The sequence below is a fragment of the Triticum aestivum genome, chromosome 5D (assembly GCF_018294505.1).
Source record: "Triticum aestivum cultivar Chinese Spring chromosome 5D, IWGSC CS RefSeq v2.1, whole genome shotgun sequence".
Taxonomy (NCBI): Eukaryota; Viridiplantae; Streptophyta; class Magnoliopsida; order Poales; family Poaceae; genus Triticum; species Triticum aestivum.
In genome coordinates this window covers 41,958,929-41,970,368 of record NC_057808.1, presented here as the reverse complement: position 1 = coordinate 41,970,368, position 11,440 = coordinate 41,958,929, and positions in this window count along the sequence as shown.

Sequence of the window (11,440 nt, the reverse complement as noted above, 5' to 3'; positions counted from 1 at the left end):
TGACCTCAAGAACAAAAGTAACTACTCACAAGTGATAATCATGCTCAAGATCAGAGGGGTATTAAATAGCATATTGGATCTGAACATATAATCTTACACCAAATAAACCATATAGTAGTCAACTACAAGATGTAATCAACACTACTAGTCACCCACAAGCACCAATCTATAGTTCCGATAACAAGATTGAATACAAGAGATGAACTAGGGTTTGAGATGAGATGGTGTTGTTGAAGATGTTGATGGATATTGCCCTCCCCAAGATGGGAGAGTTGTTGGTGATCATGAGGACGATGATTTCCCCCTCCGGGAGGGAAGTTCCCCCGGCGGAATCGCTCCACTGGAGGGAAAAAGTGCTCTTGCCCAAGTTCTGCCTTGAGACGGCGGTCTCCGTCCCAAAAGTCCTTCCCTTATTTATTCTAGGTCAAAATGACCTATATACCAGAAGATGGGCACCGGAGGTGGGCCTGGGTGAGCACAACCCACCAGAGCGCGCCTGGGCTCCCTGGCGCGCCAGGTGGGTTGTGCCCACCTAGTGGGCCCCCTCTGGTAGTTATTTGCTCCAATATTCATCATGTATTTGATAAAAATTCTCTGTGAAGTTTCAACTTGTTTAGAGTTGTGCAGAATAGATAGCCTGACGTAACTTTTCCAGGTCCAGATTTCCAGCTGTCGGAATTCTCCCTCTTTGTGTATACCTTGCATATGATGAGAGAAAAGGCATTAGAATTAATCCATTATTATTGATAAAATCATCATAAATAATAGTAGGAAAACATGATGCAAAATGGACGTAATAGCTATATCCACCATTCTTGAATTTTACTCATTAGAAGAGCATGAAAAATTATCAAGGTCCAGAGCGAACGTCTTAACAGGCTGAATCCCGACATGAATATCAACTTGATGAAACATGAATGGGGTCTGCAAACCTTTACAGGTGTTGTGATGGCACTCGAAGATTGACTCACAAATCGCAACACTGAATTTTTTAAACAAGAAATACCAAGCATGAGATCCTTTATCTTTTTTTTAGGAAAAAGAACATGAAATCATCATTGGAGGGCTTAACACGTGAACTGAAAATGTCTGAATTTATTGGGTTGCTGCTACTGTAAAGCTAAACACAGATGAAATCTACTAGTTATTCCAGAGGACACAAAGGGTATATGAAGATTAACTCCTTAGGTAGCATCTAGAATTCCATGAGCTCACCACAAATCCATAGCTTGTCTGACCAAATAAGTACAGGCCTACAATTACTCCATGATTTTTGCTCAGAATTAAGATCAACTTTTCTGAAATTAGCCTGGGGAGAAAACAATAGCCTTGGAAGGGGGATGCGGATCATGGTGGGCTTGTGGAAGGGTGGCCGGGCCTGCAAGTGGCGGACGTCCTTGTCCAGTGCCACCACGGTGCGTCCTGTCGGTGGCGTGGTGCATGGTGAGGGCCTTGGCGGCCTCCCGCAGCTCCCGCACAGTCCGCTCCTTCAGGACATGAAGTTCCCACTATCCATTCGCCTGACCTGCCCAACTCCATAGCCATTAGTGAAATAGAAAACCGGCCTGGGTGGGTGATGGAGCGATGGATGGAGACGCCGGTGGTGGGCTGGGAAGGGCCGTTAAGGAGGAGGGTCGTGACCAATCTCGTGGTGCCTCGTGGATCTAGACGAAGGAAATAGCGGGCAAGGTGGTGTAGCCGGGGAGATGCGCGGCGGCAGCCGGAGCTCGGTGGGCGGTGACCACTAAGCAGACGAACCCTAGCGGGAGAAGAGAGATGTTGGGAGGGTGGCTCGCTCAAGGGCATGCAAAGTCAACATAGCTGAACTGAACAAACTGACTATTGGGTGGCCTGGCCACCTAGCAGTATGTCGGTAGCGACTTGGGAGCGATCTTTTCCTGACAAACGTGGTGAACTTCTGGGAAAAAAAACCTCGAGCGCTCCCAGGGCACCAATACATTTGACAAATGAATGACATAATTGATAGTTATCAGTCATGTGGATTTAAGTGGATAACAGATTTTGCATTAGGTCATACGTCCTTGGTATAAATCCATCAGATCTTTGCTATTTCAAAGTTCATTCCATGACTAACAATATAAAGGGATATTTAATTCTTTATTTTACATTGATAAATGACACAAGTTGCAGCAAATCATGCATCATTTTTATTGTGACTTGGAGATGCAACAATTTTAGGAAGATCAAACTAATAAAACATTTTAAATTTTATGTGCAGATACATATTAACAATTATAGGTCTAGTAAAGAAACTATACATAACTGACTCTTTTGTTGAATAGAAATAAAAATTCAACGGCAAGAAATTCTAAAAACATACGGGATCTACATCTTTGAACTTCAAAATTAGAGGTGGTAACAGGGAACCACAATGAAATATAATATTATATGTCAAACAAAGGAAAATGCTCTGACCACAGCTGTTGTCTGATGTACCGTGAAATATAATGCTTTATGTCCCTTGGATAGTGTGGCCTAGAAAGCATATCCAGGTCTGTCATTTATATATAGCACATGATTTGATTGAATACACAAAAGAATGTGCTAGTCTGATAATCTTCCCTCCCTCAAACAAATGTACAAAGTGCAGAAGGCATAGCAAAGATAATAACTGTACTACCGTTGTTGATTCTCAAGTCGGGGCCACAACCAGCCTAGCCGGATGACAAATGCAGCTATGTATAACCATGGATATTCTATTGGATTACTCTTCTTCATAAGATCAGCTAATCTAGGTGCAACAAAATAGGGAACCAACATGAGCATGAAGCAAACAAAACAAATCCTCAACTGATGTCATATCCGCTTGTCCAAGTGACAGTAATCTACTATGGTACTAATTCAGTCACATTCTGAGAATTGTGAAGACATTTATCTGGCATGAGCATAACCCATTTTCTTTTTAACAATGTTGGTTCTTATCACAAAGATATTTTCACAGTATGTTTTGAGAAATGGCACATGCTAATTCAGTCGCGTTCAACTGCAGATTGGTAGTCAAGCTTACTTTGTTTCTAGACCCCCGGCCCCTTACGCCAAACGTTGGTAGATTGTAGCCTTTGGATTCACGAATGCCACCTTGCTTGAGAGAGTAATCATCCTCGGCTGTGACCAAATTCGTAAAACAATGATTCGGATTTGAGTAACAGCAAGAAATGTTTATTCAGAATAACATTGGTGAACTTCCAGGGGAAAAAACCTCGAGCGCTCCCAGGGCACCAATTCCTGGGAGCTTAGAAACTGTACAGATGACAACAAGCTGAATCGTGTGGAGATTTTCTTTTTTGAAACGGAAGACCGTGGAGACCCAGCTCCTCTCTCACTGCCATGCCAAATATGGTATACGCCCTCGGCAGACGCAACTTCCGCATCGCTTCCTTTTACCACATTACACGCTTGTTCACATGTACCGCGCTGGACTAAGCTGGTTTCTGTGCAGTGCTTGTCCATGGTGGTCGCGAGCACGCGTGTCGTGCGTGGTCGTAGCAACACGTTATCCATCCACGATCCAGATCCAAAATGCCCGCCAGTCAGTGCCTGGTAAAAAAAAAGGCTGACCTAGTCGGACCCCTTATTTTCATCCTAAACGACCGAACTGACCGGCGTGCCTCAAACCCATCTCAAATCTGGGGGAAATATGAGGGTGTCCGGACAAGCCCGGGCAGTGCTCCACGTCAGATTCAACAAACAACTGTCCTCACCTGCAGTCACTGTGGCGAGAAGAACACGACGGCAATGACACCCATCACGCGAACGTGGCCATGCCGGGGAGGAAGGCCGCCGGAGCTTGTGGGGCGACGAAGTTGTGGTGCCTTGCAGGGGCCAGAGCTCGTGTGCGCAGCAGCTGTTGTGCCCACCCTCGGCCATTGTGCACGAAACTGATGTTCATTTGAAGATTTTTAGATGTGGCACATGCAAATTTAGACGAATGGCAGTGAAATGCCATATATAAGTAGGTATGATGGACACTCATGAAATAAACTTGGCTCCAGGATTTCGGATGCACAAGCAGTATTCCTGCTTAGTACAGAAATTTTTGGCTAGCAAAAGATTATAAACAAGCACCACATGTTGGAGTTTCCATTACAATATGATTTCTATGCAAATATACCCAAGCATAACTCATTATGTTGTCTTTCTTGTCCAACTTCAACTTATTTGACCATGTTTGAAAATAATTAATAGGTATTCACAATAATAAAATATGTAATATATTTGTATGTGAAATTTCTCTTTTTTATACTAATATTTCATGATTTGCTTGTATGACCAATATCGTGATTGTCAAATTTCAATTCACTCAACAATTCACCCAAGTGAAACTACTACTAAGCATATAAAAATGGATAATTTTATATTTAAGATATACAATTTACTCTTAGAATATAAGTTAAGTACAAGAGTGAATAACATACAACTCCAAAAGATATAACTGAAGATCTTACCTTGGTGCCAGTGAAGCACAATTTACTCTTTGAATATTGTGAACATTTCTACAAATTTATGAACATTTTTTGAAACTGTGTACATCTTTTTCGATCGGCAAACATTTCCTGGAACTCGTGAACATTCTTTTTAATTTTGCAAAACATATTAAAAATCATGAATATTTTTTGAATTCGCAAACATATTTTCAATCATTTATAGAATACAAGAACTTTTTTTTGAAACTGTGGACATTTTCTGAATATGTCGAAAAAATTCAAATATGTGATCATTTGTTGAATTCACAAACATTTATTTCAAATTCGTGAATTTTTTTAATTTCCTAAACTATTTTAAATATGTCAACATTTAAAAGAATCACTGACATTTTTAAATCTGTGAACATTTTTACATTTTTTTAGTTTTTTTTTCATAATTCACATTTATTAAAATTCTAGAACCTCTTTGTAGTCCCGAATTATATTAACAAAGAATAAAACAAAAACAAAAAATAGAGAACGAAAAGTAAAAAACGAAAAAAGGGGCGTCCAGCCCGCAAATAGACCGGCGCAAATTGGCGTGCCCGGGGAAGGGAAGGTGCACGGTCTCACGATCCCTAGTGCACACCACGCCAAATAGCGGGTCCCAATCTGGATGGAGCACGAAAGATGCTCGGACGACCAAACAAGGCCGGCAGGCCGAAAAACGTCCAAATAAAAGAGATAGCTTTATAGAAAAAATTTGAGCTTGGCCCAAAACTGTGGTCATTGAAATTTAGGGGTCCTGTGCGGTCGCACTGCCCGCACAGGCCCATGGACGACCCTGAGCAGCACAACCACACCCGAGAGCTCCTAAACAAGCGAAAGTGAAAATGACTCCAAAAAGGAAAGTGCACACGACAGTATCGAACACAACCTCATACTAAGTAGCGGCGACGCCAACCACATCACCTAACTCCTGAGTATACCAAAATTGCAGCGCAAACACTAAAGTACAATGTGCAACGAAAAATCTTTTTTTTCCTTCAAAATTTCCAATAATTCTTGCAAACAAATGTGAACGATTTTCCTTAAATATACTTGAAATCATGAATAAATATTTAAATTTGAGCAAAATTTTAAAAGAACAATTATTGAAAACCTGAACTAAACTTTAAAATTCCAAACGTTTATTGATTTTTTTATACGTTATTTTTTGTAAAATATATATTGAATATTTGTTTATATACTCTGAACGATTTTTAAATAAAAAATAGAATATTCTGGTCATATACGCTGAACAATACTTAAACACATGTTGAACTATTTCTAAAATATATATTTACATTTTTGTACGATGTGCTGAACAATTTTTAAATGGGATAATTAGATTTATGCCCCTAGTTGTGTCCCACTCGTCTGTTTTACCCCTAATTCCCAAAAGTCACCGGTTCTGTCCAACTCACTTTGCTCCTCTTATGCTTTTGCCCTTTGACCATTTGACCGCCAGTTTGAAAACTTCATAACTAATTCATACTAAATCAGAAAAATGCAAATAAGATACCAAAATGTTCAGAAAAACATCACCTATATGTCAGTGTCATTTGCATTTATGAAAAAAGTGTTGGAAAGTGCACATCCGAGTTTTAGCTCTTTTGATACCACCATGAATAGTGAACTCTAAAAAATTCAAAAAAAATATGGTGGCGAAGAACTACAAATGTTCTAAGTGCTTGCCAAGTTTCATTAGGGAACGACATTCGTGGAAGTCGTGGCAAAAAAATAATCTATTTTGGAGTGCTGATTGTTTTTTTTGCTGCGGCACCCACGAATGTTATTCCCTGATGAAATTTGGCAGGCAATTAAAATATTTATCATTCTTTGCCACCAATTTTTTTTAATTTTTTTGCACTTTTTTAGATTTTACTATTCATGGTGGTAACATAAGAGCTAAAACTCGGATGGGCACTTTCCAACACTTTTTTCATGAATGCAAATGACACTGACATATAGGTGATGTTTTTTCTGAACATTTTGGTATCTTATTTGCATTTTTCTGATTTAGTATGAATTAGTTATGAAGTTTTCAAACTGATGGTCAAACGGTCAAAGGGCAAAAGCATAATAGGAGCAAAGTGACTTGGACAGAACCAGTGACTTTTGGAAATTAGGGGTAAAACAGACGAATGGGACACAACTAAGGGCATAAATCTAATTATCCCTTTTTAAATACACATTTAACATTTTGTGATACGCGTTGAACAATATTTAAATTTACATTGAACAGTTTTGTATAAAAATGTTTTTTGGAATTCATATCTTTGTTCTAATGATAGAACAAATGTTTGAAAAGAGAATAAAGTAAAAAGGAAATAAAATAAACAAAAAAGGAAACAGAAAACAAAATGAAACAGAAGCAGAAAAAACAGCGATGCGTACCTGTGCCGGCCTAACTCGGAGTGCCTTCAGCTAAGCTCCGACGTTTGGACGCTCACGAGCGTTAAATAGGATCCACCACCATACTCCTCACAGGCAGTCAGTGGATCCTATTTGACGCGTGTGCGTTCAGAAGCTGCTGCTTCGCTGAAGGGATCACCACTTGGGCCAGCCCACGTACGGATTTCCTTCGCTGTTTCTTGTGGGGTTTTTTTTTCGTTTTTCTTTTGCGGTTTTTTGCTTTCAGTTTTTGGCTGCTTTGTCCGGTTTTCAGTTGTTTTGTTTTGTTCTTTTATTTTTCTGTCTTGGTTCCCTTTTTCCTTTCAGTTTTTCTTGAACTTTTTTCTTTCTACTTTCCTGTTTCTGTTTTTTTTCTGTTTTCTTCTCTTTTAGTACGTATTATACAAAAGGTTCACCACATATTACAAAAATGTGCATCGTATTAAGAAAAATCTTCATGGTATATATTGTAAAAATAGTTAATCTTTTGAGTTATAAAAATATTCATTGTATATTATGAAATTGTTTAGCTTATTTTTTACTAAATGTTCAATGCGTATTTGAAAATTGTTCAATACATATATTCATATTTTTTGAAAAATATTCATCTTATGTTAAAAAAAGTTCACCGCGTATTATTTTAATTGTTCAATGTACATTAAGAAAATGTTCAATGGATATTACAAATGTTCATTGTATATGTTTCAAAAAAATTCAAAGGATTTCGATAATTATACTATCGTGCCTCATATTTAACACTAGAACTCACTAGCTCGTTTGGTTAGTGGGACTCGTTCATGAGAGGGAGGTCGCGAGATCGATGTCTCCCTCGCGCTTAACATTTTCGTTATTCTTTTACTTGTCTGGAGCGCGTTAACATCCTAACGGGCCGCCCCATTTGCTCTGCCTTTAGCGAAGGCTCCACCATTTGCTGCCTGCTAGCGGCAAATAGGAGCTCTCCAGGCAGTCGGCCAAGCCGTCCACGCACCCGAAATACAGCAAGCACGCAAACGCTGCCTAGGGCCACCACCTTCTCGTCGTGGAAAGCTGAAATCATGTCCATTTGTCCCTGATGCAGAAAGCTGAAACAAAACTATTAGGTTGTCCGGCTTCACACTGTTGACAGAAGATCTTAACTAGGGATTTCACACTTGAAAGCTGAAACACAGTACGGTGTGGCATGTGTTTCAGTATCTTCTTGATAAATGGTTGTAAAGGATTACCATACATTCTAGACTTGTCGTGGAGTTGACACGGCAGATGTCCTAGCGTAAGGACTTAGACGTGGAGCCATCGCAGTAGGTTAGCTTAAAGGGGTGAACGGGACAAAGGACACGGGAGTTTATACTAGTTCGGCCCCTTGCGGTGAAGGTAAAAGCCTAATCCAGTTTGAGGTGGTATTGCTAGGGTTTCGATTACCAGGGAGCGAATACGCTTGACCTAGTTCTCGATCTCTTGTTTCTTGCCCTAAACCGCCGCCGGGTCGTCCCTTTATATACACAAGTTGACGCCCGGCGGTATTCCCGGCCGGCTCATACACAACGTGTCCGGCTTGGTATCAGAACATATACTTTCCTTAATGTACAAGTTAATGTTGGGAATCGTAGCATAATTTAAAAAATTTCCTACGCTCACCAAGATGCATCTATGGAGTCTACTAGCAACGAGGGGAAAGGAGTGCATCTACATACCCTTGTAGATCGCGAGCGGAAGCGTTCCAATGAACGTGGATGACGGGGTCGTACTCGCCGTGATCCAAATCACCGATGACCGAGTGCCGAACGGACGGCACCTCCGCGTTCAACACACGTACGGTGCAGCGACGTCTCCTCCTTCTTCATCCAGCAAGGGGGAAGGAGAGGTTGATGGAGATCCAACAGCACGACGGCGTGGTGGTGGATGTAGCGGCTCTCCGGCAGGGCTTCGCAAGCTTCTGCGAGAGAGAGAGGTGTTGCAGGGGAGGAGGGAGGCGCCCAAGGCTTAGATGATGCTGCCCTCCCTTCCCCCCACTATATATAGGGCCAAGGGAGGGGGGGCGCAGCCTTGCCCCTTCCTCCAAGGAAGGGTGCGGCCAGGGGGGAGTCCTTCCCCCCCAAGGCACCTCGGAGGTGCCTTCCCCCTTTAGGACTCTCCCTTTTTTCTTATCTCTTGCGCATGGGCCTCTTGGGGCTGGTGCCCTTGGCCCATATAGGCCAAGGCGCACCCCTTACAGCCCATGTGGCCCCCGGGGCTGGTGGACCCCCTTGGTGGACCCCCGGACCCCTTTCGGCACTCCCGGTACAATACCGATAAAGTGCGAAACTTTTCCGGCGACCAAAATAAGACTTCCCATATATAAATCTTTACCTCCGGACCATTCCGGAACCTCTCATGACGTCCGGGATCTCATCCGGGACTCCGAACAACTTTCGGGTTTCCGCATACATATATCTCTACAACCCTAGCGTCACCGGACCTTAAGTGTGTAGACCCTACGGGTTCGGGAGACATGCAGACATGACCGAGACACCTCTCCGGTCAATAACCAACAGCGGGATCTGGATACCCATGTTGGCTCCCACATGTTCCACGATGATATCATCGGATGAACCACGGTGTCGAGGATTCAATCAATCCGTATGCAATTCCCTTTGTCAATCGGTATGTTACTTGCCCGAGATTCGATCGTCGGTATCCCAATACCTTGTTCAATCTCGTTACCGGCAAGTCTCTTTACTCGTACCGCAATGCATGATCCCGTGACTAACGCCTTAGTCACATTGAGCTCATTATGATGATGCATTACCGAGTGGGCCCAGAGATACCTCTCCGTCACACGGAGTGACAAATCCCAGTCTCGATCCGTGCCAACCCAACAGACACTTTCGGAGATACCCGTAACGCACCTTTATAGTCACCCAGTTACGTTGTGACGTTTGGCACACCCAAAGCACTCCTACGGTATCCGGGAGTTGCACGATCTCATGGTCTAAGGAAAAGATACTTGACATTGGAAAAGCTCTAGCAAACGAAACTACACGATCTTTTATGCTATGCTTAGGATTGGGTCTTGTCCATCACATCATTCTCCTAATGATGTGATCCCGTTATCAATGACATCCAATGTCCATGGTCAGGAAACCGTAACCATCTATTGATCAACGAGCTAGTCAACTAGAGGCTTACTAGGGACATGGTGTTGTCTATGTATCCACACATGTATCCGGTTTACTACTCAGAGTCATCCGGATTAGTGTCAAACTTCGCATCGACGTAACCCTTTATGACGAACTCCTTTCCACCTCCATAATCGAGAAAATTCCTTAATCCACTAGGTACTAAGGATAAGGTCGACCGCTGTCACGAGATCCTTTCCCGGATCACCATTGTACCCTCTTGACCAACTCATGGCAAGGCACACTACATGTGCGGTACACAGCATAGCATACTATAGAGCCTACGTCTAAAGCATAGGGGACGACCTTCGTCCTTTCTCTATCTTCTGCTGTGGTCAGGTCTTGAGTCTCACTCAATACTCACACCTTGTAACACAGCCAAGAACTCCTTCTTTGCTGATCTATTTTGAACTCTTTCAAAATCATGTCAAGGTGTGCTGTCTTTTGAAAGTATCATCAGGCGTCTTGATCTATCTCTATGGATCTTGATGCCCAATATGTAAGCAGCTTTATCCAGGTCTTCCTTTGAAAAACTCCTTTCAAACAACCCTTTATGCTTTCCAGAAATTTTACATCATTTCGGATCAACAATATGTCATTCACATATACTTATCAGAAATGTTGTAGCGCTCCCACTCACTTTATTGTAAATACAAGTTTCTAACAAACTTTGTATAAACCCAAAAACTTTGATCACTCCATCAAAGCGTATATTCTGACTCCGAGATGCTTGCTCTAATCCATGGAAGGATCGCTGGAGCTAGCATACCTTTTAGCATCCTTAGGATCGACAAAACCTTTCTGATTGTATCACATACAACCTTTCCTTACGAAAACTGGTAAGGAAACTTGTTTTGACATCCATCTGCCAGATTTCATAAATGCAGCTAATGCTAACATGATTCCGACGGACCTAAGCATCGCTACGGATGAGAAAAACTCATCGTAGTCAACTCCTTGAACTTGTGAAAATACTCTTTGCCACAAGTCGAGCTTCATAGACGGTAACATTACCGTCCATGTCCGTCTTCTTCTTAAAGATCCATTTATCTCAATGGCTTGCCGATCATCGGGCAAGTTCACCAAAGTCCATGCTTTGTTCTGATACATGGATTCTATCTCGGATTTCATGGCCTCGAGCCATTCGTCGGAATATGGGCCCACCATCGCTTCTCCATAGCTCGTAGGTTCATTGTTGCCTAGCAACATGACTTCCAAGACAGGATCACGCATTACTCTGAAGTAGTGCGCATCCTCGTCGTCCTACGAGGTTTGGTAGTGACTTGATCCGAAGTTTCATGATCACTATCATAAGCTTCCACTTCAATTGGTGTAGGTGCCACAGGAACAACTTCCTGTGCCCTGCTACACACTAGTTGAAGCGACGGTTCAATAACCTTATCAAGTCTCCACCATCCTCCCACT